This window comes from Suncus etruscus, chromosome 4 (assembly GCF_024139225.1).
Source record: "Suncus etruscus isolate mSunEtr1 chromosome 4, mSunEtr1.pri.cur, whole genome shotgun sequence".
In the NCBI taxonomy this organism is placed as follows: domain Eukaryota; kingdom Metazoa; phylum Chordata; class Mammalia; order Eulipotyphla; family Soricidae; genus Suncus; species Suncus etruscus.
In genome coordinates this window covers 36,799,882-36,819,131 of record NC_064851.1, presented here as the reverse complement: position 1 = coordinate 36,819,131, position 19,250 = coordinate 36,799,882, and the positions used below count along the sequence as shown (strand labels likewise).

The 19,250-nt window shown below is 38.0% G+C and overlaps 1 pseudogene; it reads left to right on the top strand.

The window, feature by feature from the left end:
- Positions 1-395: 395 nt before the first annotated feature.
- LOC126007029 (hydroxyacyl-coenzyme A dehydrogenase, mitochondrial-like) lies at positions 396-9,441 on the top strand (annotated as a pseudogene).
- The last annotated feature ends 9,809 nt before the right edge of the window (positions 9,442-19,250 follow it).

Below are 19,250 nucleotides of genomic sequence, written 5' to 3'. Positions count from 1 at the left end.
TTTTGGTCTTTTTCCCCCCCAGTTAATAGAGCCTTTTTTATGGTTAAGGGGCTAAGGAGGCACCTTTTGTCCACTGAAGTTTGGAGGTGTTTTTTTGCAGAAGGGAGACACTTTTTTTTAAGTTAGGAGAGCATTTTTAATTTTTTTTAATTTTATTTTATTGAAACCATTGTGATTTACAAAGTTCTTCATAGTTGAGTTTCAGACACAATGAATCAGGGCCAGTCCCACCACCAGTCTCAACCTCAATATTCCTAGAGTATTCCATTCCACTATTTATGCCCAGTACAACAGGCCCATTTTAATTTTAGATTGTTAAAGTTTGGTTAGTACATATATACAAAGGAATACTGCATAATTGTAAGGAACAATGCGATGATGCAATTTGCAACAGCATGGATGGTATTAAAGATGTCATTTTAAATGAAGTAAGCTAGAAGAAAGATAAATTTAGAATGATATCCCTTATATGTGATATTTAGAATAACTGCATGAAGAAATGCAATGGTTTAAATGGGAGTTGTCTTAAACACCACTGGCCCCAGATTATAGTAAAGAGAAAGAACAAAACTGAGTGGAAGAGGAGAAATACAAATATGAAATGATGGAGGCCAAGGGCCAAGTAGTCTCAGGAGCATTGGTAGTGTTAAAAAGAGGACAGACCTAAATATCCAAGCCAAAAGCAACAATAATGGAGTCAAGAGACCCAAACTTTAACAATCTAAACTTTAAATGGGCCTGTTATACTGGCAGACTGAGGGGAGTGGGGTGGTATGAGATGCACTTGTGCATTCATTGTATGTCTGAAACCCAACTATGAAGGACTGTGTAAATCACAGTGGTTTTAACAAAATAAAGTAAAAATAAATAAAACAACTTCTAATAAACTTGAAGAAGGTGTAAATAGCAACACAATAGAAGTTGCAAACTACTATTGCAATGCTCTGTCACCCCTTGATTGATTAACTAGGCTTAATATACTTATATATAACATATATATATAAACTTAATATACTGACTTTGAAATGGAAGAGAGGGTTTTGATATATATATAATATATATATATATATATATATACACACAAATATATACATATGTATGGGACATTCTCCAAGATAGACTATATGCTTGGACACAAAATATATCTCCATAAAATCCAGAGGATAGAAATTGTATTAACTATTTTTTCAGACCATCATGCCCTGAAAAATAGTAGTGAATTCCAAACAGAAATGGAGAAATAACTTTAAAACTTGGAAATTAAATAGCTTATTACTGGGTCAGAGAGGAAATGAACAGAACAACAGAGAATGAGGACATGAATTATGAGGGAAAAGGAGTATTAAAGAATAAAATGTATAGCTTTGCAAGCATATATCAGGAATGAAGAAAGTACCCACAAAAAAATGACTTGACTACTCTGCTTAAAAAATTGGAAAATTGGGGCCAGAGCGGTGGCACAAGTGATAAGGCATCTGCCTTGCCCATGCTAGCCTAGGATGGACTGGTATCCCATATGGTCCCCCAAGCCAGGAGTGATTTCTGAGCGCATAGCCAGGAGTAACCCCTGAGCATCATAGGGTGTGGCCCCAAAACCAAAAAAAAAAAAAAAAAAAGAAAAGAAAAGAAATGGAAAATAGGGCCCAGAGAGATAGCACAGCGGTGTTTGCCTTGCAAGCAGCCGATCCAGGACCAAAGGTGGTTGGTTCGAATCCCGAATCCCGGTGTCCCATATGGTCCCCCGTGCCTGCCAGGAGCTATTTCTGAGCAGACAGCCAGGAGTAACCCCTGAGCACTGCCGGGTGTGGCCCAAAAACCAAAAAAAAAAGAAATGGAAAATAGCCAAAGTAGTGGCACAAGTGGTAAGGCAGTTGCCTTGCACACGCTAACCTAGGACGGACTGCAGTTCAATCCCCAGGTGTCCCATATGGTTCCCCAAGCCAGGAGCTATTTCTGAGTGCTTAGCCAGGAATAACCCCTGAGCATCACCGGGTGTGGCCCCAAAACCAAAAAGAAAAAATGTGAAATTGGAAAACAACCAACAAAATGAGTGGAAAGCAGGCAGGACTAAGGAAATAATATAATGTATATGGGTGCGAGATTATCTGTGGCTGCATAAACTTTGGGGTGCTTAAATCCAAGCTCCTGGGGGTATCCTCTCCCTGAGTAGGTGGGCCAAAGTTAATTTTTGCAATGATCCAGGCTGCTGTGTTCAGCTGCTTCAATAATGGTAATGCTTGGATGACCTGTGTGCCCATGGGCATCTTCAACCTTTCTTGACCACTTAAATTTGAAATGCTGAGTGCTCAATCTTTTGGCCTTTGCTATTTCTTTCTTTCTTTCTTTCTTTGAGACACATTGCTAACACTCATTTATATGTTTTTCACTCTTAAATTTATTTCTTCGAATGCTGAAACTTATATATCAAAGTTCTACTTCATTGTTTCCCTTTGAAATACAGCTCATGTTTAACACATGTAAAACATAATTTATTGTTAACTATCCAGTCCTGTTTTGTAACATTACTAAGTCTTCTGCTGTCATATGCTTCTACAGGTTAGTTTATTCATCTCCATTATATTTTTAATGAGTCATGATGAAATAAGAACTTCTTGATTTATATTCAAAATTTGATTCATCAGCAATTCTTCTAGAAAGCCCTGCCCAGCTCTTTTACAGCTTTTTTTTCTTCCTAGTACAAATTTGGGAGGCTAGAATTTATTTTAAATATTAATTAGTAAAATGCTGGTTTAGTCTGATTTCATGGTCTCTTTGAAAATATAATTTACTTAAGATTTTAGAAGACTCCTGGCCCAGTTTTCTAATTTCTTCACTGATTTTTAATTTTCTACTACTTATATTTTTGATTCTTTAATGTATTCACTATAATCATTTTACTAATTCTGCATGATAGCTCTCAACAGCTAATTAATCTCTGAATCTATTTCTGTTTATTGCTTTTTCTCCTCTGATAGGTTATGTTGTTCTTGCTTAATTGTCTTATAATTTCTTGTTGACTATTGGACACCATGTGTAGAAAATAAAGACCAATAAAATTAGCATTTACTCCTATATGTGGGATACTTTTTTTCTTTTTCAATTTTTTTTTTTTTTTTGGTTTTTGGGCCACACCCGGTAACGCTCAGGGGTTACTCCTGGCTATGCGCTCAGAAGTTGCTCCTGGCTTGGGGGACCATATGGGACACCGGGGGATCGAACCGCGGTCCGTCCAAGGCTAGCGCAGGCAAGGCAGGCACACCTTACCTTTAGTGCCACCGCCCGGCCCCCTTTTTCAATTTTTAATGTGTTGTTGAATCAGTATGGTAGGAGCTAAACTGCTCTTGGAAGTATTGTCTATTTTCTTCAGTGTAGAGGCTTCTATGTTCTTAAGCTGTTAGCCTGTCATCTTTGTACTTGCTGGAAGAGAGTTCTGGAGTAGTTCAGTCATATCTTCTCCTCCCTTAGAGGAGAATAGTAGAATGGGGGGGGTATAGTAAAATGGGGAGAAGTGTTTTCTGTTCAGTTCTAGCTCATTCTTTGGGAAGTTGTGTTTGGCTGGATCTTGGAGTTGTAACTTTCTTTCTTTTTTTTTTTTATTTTTATTGTGACCAAAGTGCATTACAAATCTTTCACTGCATCATTTATGGTACATAGTGACAATGAATGAGGGGCATCCCCACCACCAGTGCTGTCCTCCCTCCGCCCCTGTTCCCAGTATGCATCCCATATCTCCCTCCTTTACCGCCCAGAATGCTAGTGCAACTGGTTTCCACTTTACAGCTTCTTGTAGATTGAGCATCCATTCCACCGTCATTGGAGATAAAAAGGATAAGAAAAAAGGAAGAAAAAAAATTGGTGACAACTACCAAAAAAAGAAAGAAGAGAAAGAAAAAAAAAGAAAGAAAAGAAAAATGGAAGAAAAAAGAAAAAAATGGACCCGGCAAATAAAAATAAAAATAAATCTCTAAATAATAACCACAAGAGTGAAAAAGAAAGAGAAAAGTGGAAGAAAAAAGAGAAGGAAAATAAAGTAAAAAACTAACATCAAAACAAAACAAGAAAAAGTATGGGTGCTAGAGTGGCAGGGTTTGGCATTTCCCCCACTTTTATTTTTTTGCATAGGCACAGTAAGCATTGGAAGAAAGGGAATTCCCGTGGCCTAAGAGATTCAGGGTTTCTCCATCCTTGAAGCATACCATCATGGGATCAATCCCTGGCTCTATATATACTCATTACCCCATCCCAAAGTCTTTTTTGTGATGCTAGGAAAGTTTCCTCTCGGTTGTGTGTGAGAAAATCAAGCCACTGTAGCTAGTGATCTTGGTATTTGCGCGGGTTATAGGTCAGGATCTAGGATAGAGTCTCTAGGTTCTAGGTTCCTATTCATTGTTGTTGTTGTGTTCAGTCTTCTGTAATACTTGCTCCCTGTTCTCGTTCAGTCCCTAAGGTGAAGCCTAGGATATTATGGATCCAAAGGTTCTGCTCAGTCTCTGTTGTCCAAGTTGGACCTCTGCAATAAGGCATCTTGTTGTTGTTGCTGTTGTTGTAGTCCTGGACTACAGCCTAGGGTAGGGTTTTCCTTATTAGTCCCAAGGTAGGCTCTGTTCAGTCACGGTTGTCAAAGTCAGTTTTTTGTTGTTGGTGCTCTTATTTTTTACAGTTCAAAGGATGATATCTCTTCTCATTTCCATTTAGTGTTGGGTGATGTGATAGGACAGCCTGGTCTTAGGTCAAGTTTTCCTTTCCTCGTTGTCATATCAAAACTGGCAAAAGTTGGTGCCAGAGTAGTGTTATAAATCTTCTAATGAAGCTTAGTTCCTGGTGGTGTTGCCCGGAGCTGTATCATTTCTACGTTGGGGATCTGGGGTTTCGGATTGGACTAACACTGTCCAGTCTCCTGGGGACTGATTGTATCCACATGACACTTGTTCAGGATGGGAGGCACCCTTCTGCTATAAAAAGTGAGTTCTTATCCCTAGAAGATAAGATCTTGTTTCTGTGTCTATGGTTTCCCCTTTTTTTAGTGTGCCCATACAAAAACGTATGGTGTCATACTGTGTTGCTGGTGCTATTCTGGGTAAGGATGACAGGCTGCACATACAGCCTCTGTCGTCTGGTTTTGTTCTGAGCTTTTATCCCAGTCAAGGCTTTTTATACCAAGCAGCACCAAAAATGGATAGAGATATTAAAATAGAACAAATAAATAAAACTGAGTTAAAAAGAAAAGGTATCAAATAAAACAAGTGGTGGAGAAGGCTACCTGTATATTTAGGAATACACATCTTAAGATGTGTTGTTATACAGGTATTGAACTTCCATAGGCAATATAAGACTCCCAATTAGGTCTTTTGATATAGTCTTGTGGGGAGTAAAAGCCAAGGTACTTTTCGATTCACAGGCCTTGGAATTGAGTTTGAGAGATGCTTTGCTGCATTACGAGACCATATAGTGTCTTTGAGTTGGGGGTTTTGCTGAGGCTGATTTCTGTATCGTGCAACAGTCCACAATTTGGTGGGGGTAAGAGGGGCCATCAAGCTTGAGTCAGCAGGCATGCTGGTTGTAGTTCTTTGCCTAGGCATGAGAACGGGGACCCAGAGGGTGTCTTTCACTGAGGATCTGGAAGGTGGTCTGTTGGGGCAGGAGGTCAATCTTGGTGCCTACCGAGTTAGGAACTGAGGTTAAAGAGGGTTGAATTAGGGGAAGATAACGGATCAAGATTGGGAGATGAAGGGATAGAAGAAACACAGGGGTAGGGGAAAGGCAATACATGACAGGGGCTATATACAATATATATATATGTGAATTGTTTGTAATTTCAGCTTGGAGTCAGTACAGAAAGTCACATCCACATAAAGACTGACTTTAAAGATCTATTTGAGTGTTATCATCCAAATCTTTGCCATTCCGTTTCCTTTCCTAGGAACCGTCTAGAATAAAGAACATTTTTAGATAATGCTTAAAATGTTATTTGTTGCGTGGGTGCAAATGCGCCCACATGGTTATAAAAATGAGTATTAGTAAGAAAAAACACCTCTTCAGGGGGTCCAGTATGAATATGGGAGGAGTTTCCCTCCTACCCCCTCCCCCCAGAGCCCAGTTGCCAGACCTGGCGCTGAAGATCAGTCTGGCATGGGGGGGGGGTGGGAATCTCGGTCTCCTGGACTAAGTGGTCAGCCCAGGAGGCCATTGGCCAGTTGTCTGCCCAGATTCCCAGCCATACTCATAGGAGAGGAGCAGGAATCCTGGCATGTGGGATCTTCTGGGTCCAGCTGCAGCCTCCCTCTCCAGTATGAAAAAGCATTGGGGGAAGAGTTTGTCTCCTCCCCATCCCCCCAGAGCTCAGATGCCAGACCTGGCCTTGAAAGCCAGCCTGGCGTGGGGGGCTCTCAATCTCCTGGTCTAACTGGTCAGTCCTGGAGGTTTTTGGCCAGCTGTCTGTCCAGATTCCCAGCCATGCCAGTAGAAGAGGAGCAGTAATCCTGGCATGTGGGATCTTCTGGGTCCAGCTGCAGCCTTCCTCTCCAGTTTGAAAAAGCATGGGATTGGAGTTTCCCTCCTCCCCCTCCCCCCAAAGTCCAGTTGCCATACCTGGCCCTGCAGACCAGTCTGGCATGGGGGGGATCTTGGTCTCCTGAACTAAGTGGTCAGCCCAGAAGGCCATTGACCAGCTGTTTGCCCAGATTCCCAGCCATACCCGTAGGAGAGGAGCAAGAATCCTGGCATGTGGGATCTTCTGGAGGAGTTGTAATTTTCTCCATGAGTCCTACCTCTTGCTACTGACAACAAATCTACCGTGTTTATCAGGTAGGTCTTGAGTAGGTCTATTTCCTTCCAGTGGCAACAAAAATCTAATTGATATGTCTATGATTCAAGATCCAAGATGATTTCTTACCTTTATTCCAGAAACAGCCAGAATTTCCTTCTTCTCTTTCTTTATATGCCTCAAGTCTATGCTTTCATGCAAGAAGGTATACTGTCTCAACATATAATGACTTAATAAGTCATTTATTTAAGTGTCTAGAAAACAAGTACTACTGCACAAGTTTGTTGGGTATATATTCACTGGAAGGATTAAATTCAACTGTACTAGTTTATAAAGATTCAGTTTGGGTATGGGAAGTTTTGATTGATGAGTGTAGCTACTTAAACTTTTATCTGGGTTTTAGGAAGAACAATGGAAGACAGGAATTATATAGAATATCCAAATAGAAGTCATATCACTGACATAGTAAAAATAGAATTTATGTAGGCAAAACAAAGCTGTTTATTTTCTATTAATGATATTAAATTACTGGTAATACTGGTCTGTTATAATTAAGATTTTACTTTGATGTTTTAAAAGTTATTTATTATATAAAATTTAATGTCTTGCTGTTATGAAAAGATAGATACAAAACAAGTAATTTAAAATCATTTAAATCATTAATGTTGGATATGTCTGGTTTTGCCTGCTTCCATTTTCAAAGTTTTTATTCTTGAATATTAAGATAATAATGAGAATCAAATATATTAATCTTTGCTTTAGTAGTGTAAAGTGTAAGGGAAGAGTGAAGAAAAATACCAGGAAATATTACTCACTAAAAATGAAAGTTCATTATATAATTTATGCAATTTGTTATATAATACTTTAAATAATTTAATCTTAAGAAGATAATACTCTTTCTAAAACCAAAAATACCCTTTTTTGTTTTTTGGGTCACACCTGGCATCACTCAGGGGGTATTCCTGGCTCTACACTCAGAAATCGCTCTTCGCAGGCTTGGGGGACCATATGGGATGTTGGGATTTGAACCACCATCCTTCTGCATGCAAGGAAAATGCCTTACCTCCATGTTATCTCTCCGGTCCCAAACCAAAAATACTTTTAATGCTTACATATTTTAGATGAACTTCAATGATTATCTCTATGTCCTGAGAATATTATTTTGTTAATTTTTGGTAGTGGCTTAAAGAAAAGGTCAAAGTCAAAAAGAATACATATGTTGAATATAATTATTGTTTGTTCTAAGTATGTGCATGAATATATACATATATGTCTATGTATGAAAGGCCCTCCAATCAGTTTATGTTCTAGGCACTACACACTGATATGCAGCTAATCGAGCTTAGTAATTGGGCCCAAGCATCTCTTGGAAGAACACTAAACTGGGTCCTGTAGTACTGAGGGGAGGCAAAGATCACATGTAGAGGTGCTGTGGAGCATACAGTGCTGGGGACGGAAATCAAGGCAAATGAGTGCCTTTGATCCCTGTGCTATCTCCTCATACTTTCCTTATTTACCATTACATCTAAAGAAATCATTCTTTAGAATCAGAGTGGGATAAGAAATCACTCTTTAGAATCAGAGTGGGATAAAAGGTTTGCAAATTTTATTTTTATCATTCTCTTAGTAAATAGATTGGTTGATAAAATGTTCTATGTCCAGCTACTTGTGTACAAAAATGAAATAGACTATACTAGTTTTTCTTTCATACACAACAGAGGTTAATAATTGGAGCTGGATCGGCTGCTCACCTTCGCCAGCTGTGGGGACTCTCCACAGCTAGGATTTGCCTGCTGCCTCAAGCCATGACTTTCGTCACCCCGGCAGCTATTGCATTCCCTTGTCTTCCTTGCCCTCTGCTACCGGCCTCCGGCCCAGAAAAATCATGGTCAAGCAAGTGACGGTCATAGGCGCAGGGCTCATGGGAGCCAACATCGCCCAGGTGGCTGCTGAGACCGGCCACAAGATCAAGTTGGTGGACCAGACCGAGGACCTACTGGCAAGATCCAAGAAGGGCATTGAGGAAAGCCTGAGGAAAGTGGCTAAAAAATAGTTTTCTGAGAACCCCCAGGCCTGAGACGATTTCTTGCAGAAGAGCCTGAGCAACATCTCCACCAGCACAAATGCTGCAGCTTGTCAAGTTCACTGCAGAACACACCATCTTTGCCAACAACACATCCTCGCTGCAGATTATGAGCATGGCCAACGCCAACACTCGGCAGGACCGCTTTGCTGGGCTCCATTTCTTCAACCTGGTACTCAAGATAAAACTGGTGGAAGTCATTAAAATACCCATGACCAGCCAGAAGATGTTCGAGTTGCTGGTGAACTTTGGCAATGCCCTGGGCAAGCATCCTGTTTCCTGCAAGGACACTTCTGGGTTCATTGTGAACCACCAGCTCAGGCCCTACCTCACGGAGGCTGTATGACTATACAAGCGAGGTGATGCATCCAAGGAAGTTTTATGTGGCCATGAAACTCAGGGCTGGGTACCCCCATGGGGTCCTTTGAACTTGTCAATTACATTGGGCTGGACACAGTGAAGTTCATCAGAGATGGCTGGCACGAGCTGAATTCTACGAACTCCCTGTTTCATTTATCGCTGCCTAACACTCAACCTGGTGGCAGAGAAAAAGATGGGCAAGAAGACAGGGGAGGGTTTCTACAAGTACAAGTGAGGCGGGTAGTTGGCACTGTAAGGAAGCAGTCTGTGCCCCCATGTCTGGGAATGTGCCGCTCTCCTCTACCCACGCAGCCTGACCTGGCCCCACATACCTTGTGTTTCGTGTAATCCCCTGGTAGGAGTGAGTTGAAGAATTAAACCTTTTCCTCCTCTGTTCATTTGTATCTTTCCACCCTTGGTGCCTTGAAGCCAACATATCTTTGTGCCTTGTCTGGTTCCCAGAGAATCTCTTAATGTTTTTCCTCTGGGTAAGAGAAAAGTACTTCTTTGGGGATGGGGTTTAGGGGGCACTGGCCCTGCCGTTGCCCACAGAGTAGCCGAGGGCATTGGCCATCACACTTGCCTCTGCCCTGAGATACCTAGTTTCCTCCTTGCTCCACAGGGTGCCCCAGGGAGCCCTACTACTCCAGGCTGCTGCGGATGGCCCTGGCCCCAGCCTGGCATCAGTTCCCCATATCTGCAGCCCGACAAATTCTTGTCCATCTCTTTTTCACGAGAATCAAAGTACCTCTAAAAAATGGGCTTAAATAAAACACAACCCTTTTGTTTTTGTTTTTTGGGTCACACCTGGCAGCTTCTCAGGGATTACTCTTGGCTCTACGCTTAGAAATCGCTCCTGGCAGGCTCGGTGGACCATATGCAATGTCGGGATTCGAACCATGGTCCTTCTGCATGCCAGGCAACACCCTACCTCCATCCTTTCTCTCTGGCCCCCAAAGACAACCTTTTAATCTAGAAATTTGAATGGAAATAAACGTCTAATTTTGAATTAAAAAATAATCGGAGTTAAGAAATCACAAACAGCTACATTAACTTATTTTACATAGCTTTTATTTAGAAAATATGAGAACAGAAACGAGAAAGTCCTAAGATAGGATATAGAAAACTCCAGCTTTGAGTGCATCTAAAAAGTGCATCATTTGGACAAACTTTGTCTTCCACTTTAGAAAATTCTAACTCTAACAGTGGTGCAGTTATTTGCTATCTTTAAATTTTCAGGTTCTTCATATAAAAATAAGAATATTGTAGGTTTTAAATGAAGCAAAATGAAGTACTTGCCACAATGGCATTGCTTTTATTGGATGGTCAGTCAGTACAATGATTATTATTATTTGCTCTTTTAGTAAAATAATCTACTAGGATTCTCTATGGATAACTTGTTTGGACTGTTTATAATTTGGGGTGGAGTGATTAGGCCACAGCTTGTGATGTTCAGGGGTTACTCCTGGCTATCTGCTCAGAAATTGCTCCTGGCTTGGGGGACCATATGGGACACTGGGGATTGAACCCAGGTCCATCCTGGGTCAGTTGTGTGCAAGGCACCCTATCTCTGTGCTATTGCTCTGACCCCAGCAATATCAATTTTTATAGCATTAATTTCAAAATAACCAAACTTGGAGATTGAAATTTTATAAAAATAAAGATATCTGTCATAAGGAGCAACATACAGAAAACCGTAAGTCACACTTCTGACATTATAAAGAAGTAATGTGGCTTTGGATATGGATATTCAAATTCCTTTTCCATAACATCATCTTGTATCAGATTTTTGCCCAAGATTACAAATCACTTTTTTTTTGGTTAAGACTACATGTTTGTAGTCCCTCAAATTAAATTATATTATATTTGCAAACATTATTGTCTTCTAAACAAGCCTTTACTTAGCTTCAAATAAGGGAGACTACCATACTTTAGACAGGTACCCTAGCATGATTGTCCTTTATGTATCCTTATTAACACATGAAAATCAGTGTTTGGGCATGTAATAATAACTAATATTGATGGCCCATCTCTGTTCAGATGTGGAGTCTGCAAAATGGGTGACTCAGTTCATTTATACACGTCTCCTATTCGAATATACGAACTCCATAACACTGTTCCAAAGAAAATAGAAGAGGATATTGAACTAAACAAGAATAAAATCTTTACTACTTAATGGAGTATAAAAGAGTTAAATAAAAGTTCATTTAAACAAAAAGTTATCTTCTCATGCCACAGAGACTGGCACACATCACAAAGAATAAGAACAACCAGTGTTGACGTGGATGCAGTGAGAAAAGAACACACATTCACTACTGGTGGGAATACTGTTAATCTTTCTGAAAAACAATATGGATATTCCTCAATAAAACATGGAAATTGAACTCCCCTATGATCTAGCAATATACTCTAGGAACAGAGCAACACAATACAAAAATGCCCTCTGCATTTCTATGTTCACTGCAGCACTATTTACAACAGCCAGAATCTGGAAACAACCCAGATGTCCAATGACAGATGAGTGTCTAAAGAAACTGTGGTACATCTACACAATAGGGATACTACACAGCTGTTATGTCACACCTTATGCTGACATAATTTCCTGTTTATTCATCCTTACGTTCAGCTCTAGGCGATCTGTCCCCACAAGTACTTGCAGACTATTGGTTGCTTGGTAACTGTATAGAAGTTAGTTCTCAGGCTCATGGGGTTCTAGTTGAGGGAAACTACTACTAGGCTGATATGTATTCCTTTATATGATTTGCAAAAAAACATTATCAGGGAATTGGTGATAATTAAAATAAGCAGATTTGGGGATATTGTGGAGGTCAGTGATCTAAAGATTTCCAGATAGAAACAATATTGGCCCAGACTTTGCTTAGAACAAGTTATTCAAGAAGGTTCTCCATTTATTAGGTTATAGGTATACTAGGAGTTTCCTTCTGGAACATTGTCAGTAACTGGAAAACCATTCAGCTTGAAGCTATTGGTCTCTTTGGGAAGAGATAGCTTCAACTTTCTCTGGCCCTGAGATTCCTGTATTTAGTATCTGAACTTAAGGGGATTTAATATGGACAAAGAACACATTCTGTAGGATAAGGAAAAAAGCAGTTATGAAGGACAAACATCATTGAAAGAATGCTCCAGAGGAAAATGAGACATCTTGAAGTAAGATAGAAAATCAGCATAAATATTACTTTTTAAATGGAAAATAGTCCTCAGCATGAAATAGTTTTGGAGAAGTGTTGAAAATAAGATTGCTTTTATTGAAATCATGAATCAGTGGTTTGGAAAACCATAAGTTAAATATTTCAGAGTATAGACAATGGGTTTTTGATAGTATACATATTTTATATGTGGAAAGCCTGGGGTGGTGGTCTTACAAACTGAAAATAAAGTAAATAAAAAATCTAAAAGCAAACAAGATAAAACAATGTGAGCATCAAAAGGAAATAAAAGTAAGGGTACTCAACACATGTCAGATTTCAAAGTGGGCTGGGAAGTAGTAAGAAAATAGTCTAAAATAGTGAGAAAAAAATTCCTAGTTGAAAATATAACTGGGGAAAACCCATGGATGCTAAAGGCCAGCGTGGTGAATATATCATGAAATGTCTAAGAAATAGTTCACATATTTTCTGCAAAGAAAAGATAGCATACTTTAGTTGACTCAACAAACAAAATAAGAGCTATTATTGAAAGAAGAATAAACTTAAAGCCACAGATTACTCTCAGATAAGATGACAACCAAATAATTCAACACCGTGACAAGACAATGTTCACCTCTTTGCATAACAAAAAACATAATGATGAACAAGAAACTATTTTACTACTTTGTACTTTTAACAGGAAAAATTATGCTAGAAAAATTTAACCTAAACAAATAATATTTTTTACTAGGGTAGAAATCTCAAGATGGAAAGATGCAAAAGCATGTAAAAAGAGGGAGAAAGGGGGAAATACAGGATCTTGATGAGAAAAATGATTTATATTTTACTTTCATAAATTAGTCTAGTAATATTGACTCATTTTGAAAGCAAAGGATTGGACAATACTATTTTCAAACGGAAAGTCATATAGAATTTAGGAAGAATCTTTAACAGATTTGCTAATAAGAAAAACTCAAGGATGGCTAGGGTTATAGATCAGTGGCAGAGCACTTGCTTGATTTGCATGTATACAGCCAAGATCAAACCATAGCTCTGAAAAGAGAAAAAAGAAAGGAAGAGAAACAGCATGGTAAGAAAATATTGGGGGGGCCAGGGGCTACTGTGATAATTCAGCAGGATAAGGCACTTGCCTTGCATCTGGATGGTCCAGACTTGATCGCTGACAATCCCACATCTTTCCTGAGCACTGCCAGGAGGGATTCTTAAATGCAGAGCCAGGAGTAATCCCCTGAGTATTGTCAAATGTGGTCCAAAATAAATAAAAAGGGGGGGATAGAAATATGAAATATTAGGGTCTAGAGAAAGAGAGAGACTTGCCTTGCATGTGGTAGATCCCAGTTTGATCTACACATATGTTCTCCATCAGTATTGCTGAGTGTCCAGAGAGCAACCTGAACATTACTGAGGGTGGAGGTCAGATATTCCCTGGAATCACAAATCCCAGGCAGCTCTCTGGTCCTTGCATTGGGCTATAGGCCCAGTTGGCAAAGAATTTCTACGAGGAGCTTGCAATACATCTGAACACTGTATTCACTTTCCCAGAAAAGATAAAAATATAAAGCTCATTCGTTGTCATGAAAATGTGAATAGATCAAAATTTCTCAATAAGAAATAGTATTAAGTGACAGAAAAGGAGCAAATATTTTACTCTTTCAGTATACATAAAGCACAAGAACAAAGATCCTTAAAAAAAGTTAAGGGAATAAAACAAAATAAAGGGAATAGCTATGCATGAAAATACACTAAAAAGGGCGATAGAGAAATAGAAGATAAAATAGGGTAAAGACAGGCACTGATTATGTTGCAGCATTTTTATCAACACAAACAAGAAACTAAACATGTTTTGGTTATATTGGTGATGTGAGAGAATGGTATAGATATAAATTCAAAGCATAGATTCAACAAGACTGGAAATATGAGATCTAAGCTGCAATAACCAAACTTTGTAGTGTGCCTGTTGAGGTGGCAGTCAAGAGATGGAAGGCTGTGAAAGATGGCAGTTGTTTGGATTGATATCAAAATATTATATGCATAAAACTCAACTATCAATAGCTTTATAAATCATGGTTCTTAAAAAACCCCAAATGTCTACAGGGGGCATATTTAGATCATAACCAAAAGAAATATGTAAATGCTCATAAGAGAAATAAACACTTCATATTATAATGATGAAGTACAGGAAACAACTCAGGAAAATGTGCCACATTTTTTAAAACTGTGGAGTTAAGAAGTTAAAAGTAAAGGGATTTAATATTTATCTCTATGAATTCAATAGCAGCCACACACCCCAAAAGAAAAAAGAAACAAATGGAAAAGGAATCACTGATAAAAATATCTGTAATGCATAGAACATAAAAAGTAGCAGAAAAAGAATCAAACTGGAATTTTAGTGGTGTTTTATAAGCCAGGAATTGAAGCAAAAGCCTTACACATTCAAGAAAAGTGCACAACCACGAAGCTACATTTTTAGCTCTCCAAAGCCTAGTTTTTCAAAATGACCAGTAAAATAAATTAACACCACATAACTCCAATGAATGAAAAAAAAGTCAAAACTAGCAATGTAGAAGATATTCAAAGAATTTTAAATAAGGGACTTTGTAGTAGCAGTACATTACAAAAAACCTACACTAAGTTAACACTTTCTTTGAAAGTATATAACCACAAATGACACAAAGTGAAAACTTGATTTATTATAGAAGAGATTGGAGCAGTGATTAATGATCTCCTACTGAAAAAGGCTGCAGGCAGATAGATTTCTAACTGAAGTTTTAATCTAGTCATTGAAGAATACCTAATTCCAATATTATTCAAATATAATCGGTTTTAGAAAAAGATTGATAATGCTCTAGTTAATTTTTATGAAGTCAGAATAACTGAATACTAAACCCTCGGAAGAAAAAGCAGCAACAGCAATGAAAAAATACAGGCCAATTTAGTCTACCTAAAGATGCTAAATATTTAAATAATACATTAGAGAATACAACGAGGAATGAACAAAAGAGTGATAAAACAGGCTTTATTAAAGAATGAGAGTGTGCTTCGATACCAGGAAGTCTATGTACATATTGATTACATTAAAAATTAAAAGGAAAAAAAAGCCCAGTCATTATCAATAGATGATAAAAGGATAAAAGCTTCATGAAGGTCAAGCAATTAGTGTTCATAAAAACAGAAGGAATACAAGAAAAGTATTTATATAATAAGAAAAAAATCACTAATGATGTTATTTTAAATAGTTAAAATTAAGTCTTGGATTTATTTTAAGATTATAGTTTCATATGATAAAATTAGACAGTCATCTCCACAATCATTTGTACTGGTGATTCTAGCTAATATAACATAACTTACATAAGGAACAGAAAAAAATGTTATGTTTCATAAAATATAAATATATACTTGCATTTGAGATGTCCTGTTTAATCAGAAAACCCAAGAGACTTACCTGTAATAAACAAGTATTGGAAAATTTGGTGTGTTCGATGAATACAAAATAAATTACAGAAATTGCCAATCCCTGTTTATTCAGAGATAACCTGCCTAATTAAATGTACCCAGAAATGTAAATGATGAATTTTTTCTTTCAAAAGAGAACTGCAGAAAATTATTTGGCATGAGTTTAATAAAAATAATAAAAATTGTAGAACATACATGAGCAAAACTGAAAATATTATTGCAAATGCAAGTCATAATATTAACAAATGCTTTCACTGGCTTACCATGACAATTTCTTCAAAATGAATACTATAAAAATGCTGTTGTTTCTAATTATTTTCTATTCCCTTACATGTACCATATACGAATTGAAAAGAGTTTAAAATTAAAGTACAAGCATATAATAGTAATTATAATTGAATATATAATATTTAACATGAGGCTTTTTGAAAGGTTTTTTTGGACCACACCTGGCAGTGATTAAGGCTTCCTGCTTACTCAGTATTCAGTGATCACTTCTGGGGGCTTTTTGGGAAGCTTATGAATGCCAGAGATCAAAACCCAGTTATCTGTGAGAAATGCAAACATTTTGTCCACTGCAGTGCAGCTCTGGCTCCATTTTTGAAGGATTTAAAGTGTGATCCAAACAACACAAAAAGAAAAGCTCTAAGCTGATTAATAAATAAATTTTTTTTTTAAAAACAAATGTGAAGTTATATATGGAAGGTTTTAATTGCCAGTATCCTAATGTTTTTATTTGTTTTGGGGTCACATTAGGCAGTGCTTATTTTGGAGAAAATTCCTGACTCTGTCCTCTGGAATTGCTTCCATCTGTGCCTGGGGATTGAAACCAGTTTTCCCATATATAAAATGTGTACTCAGTCCATTGAGCTATCTTTCTGGCCCTACCAGCATGCAATTTTTTTTTATCTTTATAAATGTTAGGACTAAGAAGTTAATTTTAGGGTGTCAGTGGCAGCACCAGCAGTGGCAGCATGATTACTGAATTGGCACAGAACAAAGAACTAAGAATGACATACCCACAGTGGCAGCACTGGTGTGGCTGTGGTTCACTCTCCCAGTGCTAACTGCTGCAGCTACAGCAACGTTGTTGCAGCAGTAGCAATAGTACTAGCGAGCCTTCATGATCAACACAGAACGAAGATATAAGAATAACTCACCCAGGTAGAGACCACATTGCTTGTGTATGGCCTCCCCAACAAAACATTTACAAGGCCACATTTTAATAATATCTCGCCCACATAAAATTCCTTGAGATCTCTAAGGCAGCAGTGGGGAAGACTGACAGTGATATAAGAAAGGAGTACCTTCAGATTACAAATGAAACTATGGTAAAGCAGCTCAAAACCCATTATGTTTGGAGACTAGAGACTGAAGTACTGCAGACCCAATCAGTATTAATCCCCTGTGTAAGCTTTCTGAAATAGTTCAGAGTGGAAATGCTTAGGATTTTCAGTGAGCTTCAAATGAAATAACTTAAAGAAGCATACTTAAGATGTCCAGTGGAGGGCCTGATGCTATAGCACAGCGGTAGGGCATTTGCCTTGCACGATGCTGACCCAGGATGGACCTGGATTCGATCCCCCAGCGTCCCATGTAGTCCCCCAAGCCAGGAGCGATTTCTGAGCGCATATCCAGTAGTAACCCCGAGCATCACCGGGTGTAGCCCAAAAACCATTAAAAAAAATGTCCAGTAGATTTATAACAAGCAACTCTTAAGGCCTAAAAGCAGTGGTGAGATATAGTGACAAAATTCAACAAAATGAATGCTTTGCCAAGGACATTTCACCCAGCCATACTTTCATTCAGGTTTGAAGTAAGAATATACCGCTTCATGGATAAACAATAGCTCAGAAACTTTAAAGACTCAAAATCAGCCTTAAAAGACAAACTTAAAGATTTACTTTAAGACAAGACAGACCAACAGACACACCAAACTCCTGCAAAATAATGGCACTAAATTCCATGACAATTCTCTCTCAATGTGAATGTACTAAATTAGCCAGATAATAGACACAGTTAGCAAAATAAATCAAACTTTTGAATCCAACATTTTGCTGCCTGCAAGAAACATAATTGAAAAGTAAGAACAAACAGATTAAAAATCAAAGGTTGAAGGACAATCCTTCAAATAAATAACTCCCCTTTAAAAGGCTTGGGTGGCCATATGAATACAGACAACATAGGCTTTAAGCTTTTAGTATTATTAGAGTCAGAGATGGACATTTCTTCTTTCTTTCTCTCTCTCTTTCCTTTCTCTATTCTTTTCTTTCTTTCTTTCTTTCTTTCTTTCTTTCTTTCTTTCTTTCTTTCTTTCTTTCTTTCTTTCTTTCTTTCTTTCTTTCTTTCTTTCTTTCTTTCTTTCTTTCTTTCTTTCTTTCTTTCTTTCTTTCTTTCTTTCTCTTTCTCTCTCTCTCTCTCTCTCTCTCTCTCTCTCTCTCTCTCTTTCTTTCTTTCTTTCTTTCTTTCTTTCTTTCTTTCTTTCTTTCTTTCTTTCTTTCTTTCTTTCTTTCTTTCTTTCTTTTTCTTTCTGGGCCACACCCGGTGACGCTCAGAGGTTACTCCTGGCTATGCACTCAGAAATCACTCCTGGCTTAGGGGACCATATGGGATGTTGGGGATCAAACCATGGTCCGTCCTAGGCTAGAGCGGGCAAGGCAGACACCTTACAGCTTACACCACCACTCCGGCCCCAGAGATGGCCATTTCTTAATAATAAAGGATATGTACAACAGGAAGAAATCACACACTTAAATATTATATGCACCCAAATGAGGGGCCAGAATAATACTTATAACAATTGCTGATAGATTTGAAGAATGACATCAATAACAACACAATAATAATGGGAGACTTTAATACCACACTGTCACTCCTCTATAGATCAACCAGGCTAAACTTCAACAAGGATATACTGCCTTCAAAGGAAGAATTGTAAGAGTGGCTACTGAACAGCCAGTGAGTTAGATATGAAATCAAAGAGGAAATCAAAAGATTCCTGAAAACAAATGAGAACGAAGATATGAATTATCAGAAATTGTGGGACACAGCAAAAGAGAGAGAAAAAAATTATAGCTTTGCAAGCTTTCATCAGAAAGGAAGAAGGGGCCTACATAAATAACTTATTGGTGCAGCCTAAAATAATTAAAAAATGGTCAACAAAATGAACCAAAAATAGGCAGACAGAAGGAAATAATAAAGCTTAGAGCAGAAATTAATGAATTGTAACTCAAAAAAAAAAAACCCAAAATATCAATGAAATCAAGAATTGGTTGTTTAAAAATAAACAAGAAAGACAAACCATTAGCAAGACTCACAAATAAAGGGAGAGAAAAACTTAGTAAAGCAAATTAGAAATAAGAAAGGGAGGTTACTAGAGATTTTGCAGAAATTCAAAGGGTAATCATAGATTAATTTGAGAAAC